The sequence below is a fragment of the Bos taurus genome, chromosome 28 (genome assembly GCF_002263795.3).
Source record: "Bos taurus isolate L1 Dominette 01449 registration number 42190680 breed Hereford chromosome 28, ARS-UCD2.0, whole genome shotgun sequence".
Lineage (NCBI taxonomy): Eukaryota > Metazoa > Chordata > Mammalia > Artiodactyla > Bovidae > Bos > Bos taurus.
Window position 1 is genome coordinate 45,827,252 of NC_037355.1, and position 7,907 is coordinate 45,835,158.

Genomic DNA, 7,907 nt, shown 5'->3' on the forward strand with positions numbered 1-7,907 from the left:
CTCTCAGATAATTATACAGAAGAGGAAAACCAAAGAAATCAATTTTAAACAAAAGTTACTTCAACCAGGTTAACATAAGAAACAAATCTTTAGCTATATTGACTAAGAAAAAAGACAACTAAAATCAGTAACAAAGAGGAGACATAACTGCTGACATGACACAATAGCACAGTAAGGGAGAGCTCTGAGCAGCTGAGCGCAGCCAGATGGGATACCCTGGTGAAATTCTATTATTTAAGCCTCGGTCTGTGATATTCTATTCTGGCAACCCTAGCAAACTAGCACAGCTTTATCCTCTTTCTTGCAAATAAAAGTTATGAAAATGGTGCCAAAACCCACAAAGTATATAAAGTATCTGAAAGGAGGAAAAAAGAAAAGGACGAACTATCTAGGGTGTTGAGAAAAATCTTTTTCTTTGTTTCTTACCAAAGTTAAAATAAAAACGTCAAAACCACCAGAAAAGACTCATGAACAGACATTTTAGAGAAGCCAAACAGCAACCATGGTAAAACAACCAGAAAATCATTCAGTTGGTAAAAACAGTAAAATAATATAGTAAAATAAAAACAGTAAAATGCATTTTATTCTTTGGAAGTTTTAAAAAAATTCAATTTATTGAAAATTCCAAAGAGGTTATAATACAGGTACATGATTCAAGATACTGAAAATACACTTTGCCTTAATCTGTTCCTTCTCTCATTTAGCCTGTGTGTCCAGGGCCATCTGCCTCCACAGGTAGTATTTTGTTTCTTACAGATCCTTCTAGAGTTCCTTATAAGCAAACACGAAAATATATTTCTCCTTCATGCCCTAATTCAAAACACAAATAGTGGTATATTAAGCATGGTGTTTTGTTACATGTTGCTTTTATTTATTTGACAATGCCTTGGAAATTGTCCTCTATCAGGACATAATTTCCTGCAGAGCAGTGCACTGAGTGGATGACGTAGTATTATAATACACTTTGCCCATCCACAGTGGGATGAACACTGATATGCAACAATCTGTTTATATTACAAACAATGCTGTAACGTAGAACTTTGACCTGTGTTATTCTGCTGCTAGCAAATGTGTAGGATATATTTCCAAAGGATTTGTAACCTGGAGTATTTGTAACAGAGAGAGCATTTGATAAGATGCTACCAGTAAGATCCTTCTGAGCCAGCAATGAGCCTTTCTCTTTAAACTGCAACTTCTCCATCACACCACTCCCCTACCTGTGTTTAAAACTGCTTTCCAACGTTTTCTAACCTTCAGAAACCCTCTATAGTCTTTCCTATCATCAGCACTGCCCTTTATTCTCAGTGTAGTTACAACCTCACCGGGTACGTACCTGTTTTCTCCACTCTTCTCTGGGTCCATCACTGCTCAACTCACTCCATTAGAGCTGGAGCCAACGTGGCCAGATAACTCCTTGAGTGTAGAGAAATGGGTCATGGATGATCTGAACCAGGGAGCCTGATGCCCAGGAGAGAGGGAGTGTCTGTAAGGGGTATAACTGGGGAGAAGGAAAGGTATATTAAGTTTGATCCACAGTAATTATTCAGGTGAAGATTCTACAGAGCCCACACGTGGGAGCAGGAGTCTTGGTTGGAGATACATACTTGGGAATTTGTCCCCAAATATCACAGCTAAAATGGGAGGCAGGGACTCCAAAGGGAAGATCGTGTGAGTGAGTCTGCTGTGAACCTGCTGTGAGTGCCAGGGAGAGACACACATGGAAAAGGACGCAGCAGAGAGGCAGGAAGGCAACATCGGGCATTCCAAAAGGAAGCGGAGCATCATGGCAATAAGGACGTGTCACAGAAGCTTGTGCCACAGAAGGGTGGCGGTAAATGGAAAACGGGATCACAAGTCATTAATAAGTCCTGGCAAGTTGTTTCATGAGAGACCAAGGGCAGAATCAGACCATAGTATACAATAAAAGACAGATAAAATCGGTAGGTAAAACCCACTCATGTTCAAATCGAGATTTTGTTAAAATGTTCTTTTAAGGAACATAGAAATACAATCTCAGACGGGAGGACGTTGAAGTTTAGGTGATGGCTGACAGAATGACTCCCTGCCTAAAAGAGATGCCATCAGCAACAGTTCTGTGCAGAGTCGGGCAGAGAGCCCATGACACCGGTGGACAGATGTGATAGGAGACACGTGTGGAAAAGGCTGGTGACTGGAGGTCTTCAGGGAAGAGAGGGTTCTTTCATACTACATGTGCCAGTGTGCAGATAACATCAGGGGGGAGCTATTTGGGTCTTAGGAATTACTTAACCTGAAAAATATTACTTAAACTGAATTTTAAATTTGCACCATGTAAAGTGCAATGGCTTCCCTGGTGGTTCGGGTCGTAAAGAATCTGCCTGCAATGCGGGAGGCACGGGTTTGATCCCTGGGTCAGGAAGACCCCCTGGAGAAGAAAATGGCAACCCACTCCAGTAGTCTTGCCTGGAGAATTCCATGCACACAGGAGCTTGGCGGGCTACAGTCCATGGGAAAGCATGGTAGGAATAAACCCAGCAAGGTGAGGAAGTGTGCTGTATGCTGGGTTTTTCACCAGGACAAAGCCTGCCGGCTTTGGATCAACCCCTTCTGTCTCTGAACTTTTCTTGTCTTTTAGTGTCTTTCTCTTTTATAATTAAAAGTCACATTCCTTAAACTTTCCAAGCAGTTTTCCCGCTGGCTTTCTCCCTTGGAAGTAGGACTTCTAGGCATGGGTTCTATGTATTTTTTTCTACATAAATTTATGAAAATCCCAACTTTTTTTTTTTGAGGCAACAGTTCTGCAAACTGTAGAAATAAATTCATTTTGGTTCATACTGGCCAAGACTACAAAAATTGCTCCTCAGTCTCCTGAGTTTAAAATAGGCTCTGTGGTATCATCAAGGTTCTGCTGATCTCAGATCCTGTGATCTTGCTGGTGCCTTGACTACTGCATGCACTCTGTCTGACCGCCGGGGCCCTGCGTCATCCATCTGTGTGGGCACATGGCATCAATGTGCTGTATTTATGTGAGAAGTATTCAGAGCAGGATCAAATCCCGGGATCAGGGACTGGCAGCACTGAGCTAGCACTGACTCCGCCCCCCGCCCCGCCCCCCTCCCCTTCACCGCGTGTGCGCTCACTCATGTCAACTCAGCCCCCATATGTTTCCACCCTCCAAGTTGGTGCCCATCTCAGGGCCCTTGTCCCTGCTCTTCCCTCTCCTAGAATGCCGTTGTCCTAGAGCTTAAAGTGGCCGCTGTTTTCTGCTCATCTGGATGGCAGCTCAGATATTAACCTCTGGGATGGGCATTCTTGGACCAGCCTGTCTAATGCTGGTGTTTCCCCTTTACCATCCCTCGTGACCCTGATGTTTTCCATCAGTGTTGTTGTTTAGTCACTAAGTCATGTCTGACTCCTGCGACCCCAGGGCCTGCAGGCTGCCAGGCTCCTCTGTCCATGGGATTTCCCAGGGAGGAATACTGGAGTGGGTTGCCATTTTCTTCTCCAGGGGATTTTCCTGACCCAGAGATTGAACCCATGTCTCCTGCTTGGCAGGTGGATTCTTTACCACTGAGTCACCTGGAAAGCTCAGTTGTGTGTGTGTGTGTTTTTATAATGCTAATCAAAACTTTTCCCCCAATTAAAAATTTTATTTATAAGAGTCTGTGTACTCCAGAAAGCCACATGAGGGCAGGGTCCATATCTATTCCATTTATTAATGTGCCTCCAGTGATTACAATTCTCAGTTGATAAGTATTTATTGAGTAATGAATGTAAAAGCCTTAAAGTCCCTTTAATTCTAATTCATGGATTAGAAATGTGACATGAGCTGCCAGGTGTCACACAGGTGGTCACCTCAAGCCAATCCAGAGATAGTGAACTGCACACTTTAGAGCACAATGAACTGCTAGTGGCTGAAAAGGAAGATGGACACTGGGATTCAGGGAAAAAAAAAAATTCTCCACAATATAAGCTGTGGGAAAATTTAGTGTGACTTATTACACCAACAGATCTTATGAAAACAGGAGCAAAAATTGCCACAGTGACTTGATAGTACCTGAAGGATTCAAATTCAGAGACTCCTAAGACCTTACCCAGGATTTATTGGCACAAAGTTCTTCTAGGGGGTGGGGAAAGCCATCTAAGTGTGTCTCCTGATACTTCATTTTATTTTAACATGTTCAGGAGCAAAACAAAGAATATGAAACAAAAGACACCTTTCAAGCATGTGTGGTTAGGTGATTTTAAATTATTGATGCAAAAGTATAATTTTCTCTTAAAATAAAATTTGATTTCTGCTTCCAAATAAATACAAAGAGTGTCTGGACTTCCTCACCAATATTAACTGGTAATTAGAGAGCTGAACAAAATACATGAAATGAACCTTGAGTCAGAATTCTTGGCCAGAGACATCCTGGAAACCAACCTCATCATCATAAAACCTGAGACTGCACGTCACGTGGCAGAGAAGTCCCCTGGGCTTCCTCGCCCTGCTGCTGTCCTCCTGCCTGCCCTTCCCAATCAGGTCTCTTGCTTTGTCAGCACGTGTGAACCCACTCTAGGGCCCTGGAAAGGGTTCCTCTTCCTGCAGCAATAAGAGGAACAGTGTCTAGACTTGCTCACCTACCATTGGGAATTAGAAAGCTGAACAAAATAGGAAACAGTTCTCAGACCCTGAACAGCAGGCAGTGTTAGGCTCCAGGGCTAGGTTCCTCGAGTGAAGGTGAGCACACACATCAACCTTATGACTCCGCTGCTCTCTGCCTTCAGGCGGTTTTCACGCTGCAGCTGCAGGCAGAGGAACCATAAACATTCTGGCAAAAATCTGAATTGAGAACACTGGTGAGCTGGGAGGCCAAGGAGGCTAAAATCTGTGTGGCAGAGCATCAAAGAGGAATGAGCTGTTCAGAGAAAAAGTTCCACAACTGCTTCATGATCCCTTTAAGTCTTCATCGAACATCAATCTGAGGACACACAGGCGAGATTCCATAATGAATAAAAACACAAAAACAGAAAATATTGGTCTCACAAGCAAAAAATAAAACAATTCCTTCCATATTATTTTTTTCAAAGTATGGCAATTAACTGAAGGCTAGTGAGCAGTACACATATACATAAATGTATAGTTTCTAGAAAGCAATTTTTAAAGATGTCAATAAACCTCTTGTCATGACAATTTTAGAATTCTACTAAAAAAGTAAAAAAAGTAATGTGGAAATATGTCTTTGCAATCAAAAGGCATTCGAATAGCTTTAGTATTCTTAAAAAATTTTTTTTAATTGGTGGAAAATTGTTTTACCATTTTGTGTTGGTTTCTGCCATACAACAATGCAAATTATCCATAATTATTTATATATATATGTATATCACTTGCTTCTGGAGCCTCTCTCCCCTCCTTGAATAACTTTAGTTTTAGGATGGAAAAGTTATAAGGAGCCCTATATGTAATGTCTAAATAGTAAGGAAATCGTTAACAATGTCACACGTGTTTCTAACTCAATATCCTTCCATTACCATGTTTATGAAGATTTAAAAATACAGATCAGTAAGTGCATTGAGCAGCTACTATTTGCATTGCGAGGGGTCAGCCAGCACCACTTGCATTAGGCTGAGACTAGGGGTACGCATAAGAGCCGTAGCAAAACAGGAAGGCACGTCCTGCTTGGAGCTTGTGATGTAAGGAAGCTGGAAGCAGGCTCATGGGAAGAGGGGCGCCCATGGGATTGCTTAGAGGAACCTATTCTCACCGATTTGTTTCTAATTGGAAAGGATACAGAAGGAAACAGTCACTGACCCAGACCGGACCTTGAGGCCTATTGCAGCAGTTTGGGGGTGTGGATTGCCAGAATGATTGCTGGGGGTTATGGCCTCGTGGGTTGTAGAGTTCCCTCTGCTTTGAAACAAATATTTAGACATACTGAAACTCCTCTTTGGTCACCTTCAACTGAGCAGCTGTTCTGTGGATAAACTTTATAATTACAGACAACGGTAATAATTACAGTAACGTCAACAACGATAATAGTAATTTTCATGGTTATAGATTTCAGTACTTTGATCTACTAAAACCTGCTGCTGCTCCTAAGTCGCTTCAGTTGTGTCCGACTCTGTGCGAACCCATAGATGGCAGCCCACCAGGCTCGCCCGTCCCCGGGATTCTCCAGGCAAGAACACTGGAATGGGTTGCCATTTCCTTCTCCAATACATGAAAGTCAAGTCAGTCATGTCCGACTCTCAGAGATCCCCGGACTGCAGCCTACCAGCCTCCTCCGTCCATGGGATTTTCCAGGCCAGAGTACTGGAGTGGGTTATCATTATCTTCTTTCCACTAAAACCTACTACAGTAAATTATAAAGTACCAAAGTTGTCTGGCCATCTGGTCGACCTGTTGGCGGCCCAGCTACAATCAAAGCGTGAATGCCACCGGGACAAATTCGGATCGTAGGGAGAAGGTACAGCATTACCACTACCCCACGCTCGTTCCCTCCGAGTACGCAGCAGGTTACATTTCTCTCCCGCGTCCTCCCTTTCACGTGTGTTCAGAGGCTCTTCTGAGACTGAAGACCGCGCCAGGCTCCGTTTCCCCAGGACCCTCACCGTACACTCTCACAAACATTTGGCGCTTCTGACCGCCGAGCACAGGCAGGACTGGAGCCGCGCATTGGGCGACGTCCTTGCTCGCCCGCCGCGTTCCCTGTTGTCAACCACGTTGAAAAGACTCGTGTGCGTGGGGTCCACACAACCGCAGCGGCCTCAAGGGGAACAGAAGGGACCATAGGTGGTCCCCACGAAAACGCAGCACGGCATGCGGACGATCGAAGAGCTTGGAGAAAGTGTCCGTCGTGGAGCAGCTACCCGCTTCCCGGCCCCGGTCGGACCTGAACCCCAGGCGGCGAAGACGCGGGCACGGGGAACGCGGTGCCGGCCGGGCGCGCAGGCCAGCGCCACCTTGTTCCACGCGTTCGGCACGTCCCTACTCTAAGGGAGGAGGGCCGGGATCCAGGGACGGCCGACGTAGACACATGGCCACTCCCAGCCGAGACGGGAAAACTGGACAATGTAGCCCCAGGACACCGCTCGCGGCACGGTCACTCAGTCGTGGGCTAAGCGGTACCCGCGGGCAAAGGAAACTTCCCGATCGCTCTACAGCTCTTAGAAACATGGCCCGGCTTCACCACGCAAGCCTGCATGCTCGTCAAGCGGGAGCAGAACGCGCCCAGGAACGACCACTCCAAGCACGGACTCAGGCCGGCTGGCCAAGCCCCGGAGCCTAGAGCGGGTGTACCGCGGAGGGGAAATGAACGCCCTAAACGGTGACCCAGGAGCACGGCCGCCGAGCCACAAGCGCTCTGGCGCGAGAGACCCTCTCCCTGCCCGCTCCGAGGCCCCGGAGGATGAAGGGGCGCGGGGAGATGCTGGTCGACCCGAGCGAGAAACCACCCCACCACCACAGCGCGGCGCCGGCCCACCTCAGAGTGCTGCAGGCCCAATCTTCAGCACGAGCAGGCATGCCCAGGTCTCCGAAACACCGGAGTTATCTCCACCAATGATGCCGGCCTCTGGAGCTCTGTGCCGGGTTTCCCGGCTGAATCGCAGCCCTTGTGAAGGTCGCCGAAGGAAAGGAACGCTCTGAAAGCGGCCGCCGGGGGCGCCCGACGACCGGTTCGAACGTCCCTGGGACGAGGCGCCGTGGCCGGCAGGCTGCAGCGGCGCCGACCGCCCGAACGCCCGAGCTCGCCGGGGGCCTCTGCCTCGGAGGGGACTCACCACTTGGGACAGCACGGCGCCGAGGGGCCCAGGCGGCCCAGGGCGGGCGGAGAGCGGGAGGCCGCGGCAGAGAGGCCCTCCCCGCGAGATTGCAAGGCCCAGGCCAACCTGAGCAAGGGAGATTCTGCAGGGGGCTGGGCTGTGTGAACTGTAAGCTCAACAGT

General features: G+C 47.1%; 1 protein-coding gene across 1 annotated transcript in view; it reads right to left on the minus strand.

Moving 5' to 3' along the window:
* The window catches only part of COG2 (component of oligomeric golgi complex 2), a 62,472-nt gene extending 54,817 nt beyond the window's left edge, over positions 1-7,655 (minus strand). The window contains exons 1-2 of the mRNA XM_005226562.5: positions 7,446-7,655; positions 1,334-1,498 (exon numbers count right to left, since the gene is read on the minus strand). The gene's annotated coding sequence lies outside the window, so the exon portion shown is untranslated. The remainder of the gene's footprint in view (positions 1-1,333; positions 1,499-7,445) is intronic.
* Between the last annotated feature and the right edge of the window lie 252 nt (positions 7,656-7,907).